Below are 223 nucleotides of genomic sequence, written 5' to 3'. Positions count from 1 at the left end.
TCACGTGTGCAGCTCCCATGTGTCCTCTGTAATGGTTTTAAATGTTAATGTGTGTTACATGAAGTTAAAAAAAATACAGTAGTGACATTGAAAAGTGTACTGCCATTTAACTAAAATTGTACTGCACACTGCATTTACAAACCTGTTTGATAATATAGGAAAACTGTTACATTAAGTGAAGTTGGCCTTTATTTGTCTTGGTTTGCTTTTCATCAGTGTATTT

Source organism: Otolemur garnettii, unplaced genomic scaffold (genome assembly GCF_000181295.1).
Source record: "Otolemur garnettii isolate 467f Iridium unplaced genomic scaffold, OtoGar3 scaffold00288, whole genome shotgun sequence".
NCBI lineage: Eukaryota > Metazoa > Chordata > Mammalia > Primates > Galagidae > Otolemur > Otolemur garnettii.
The sequence above is the reverse complement of the archived record's forward strand: the minus strand, read 5'-3'. Positions refer to the sequence as shown.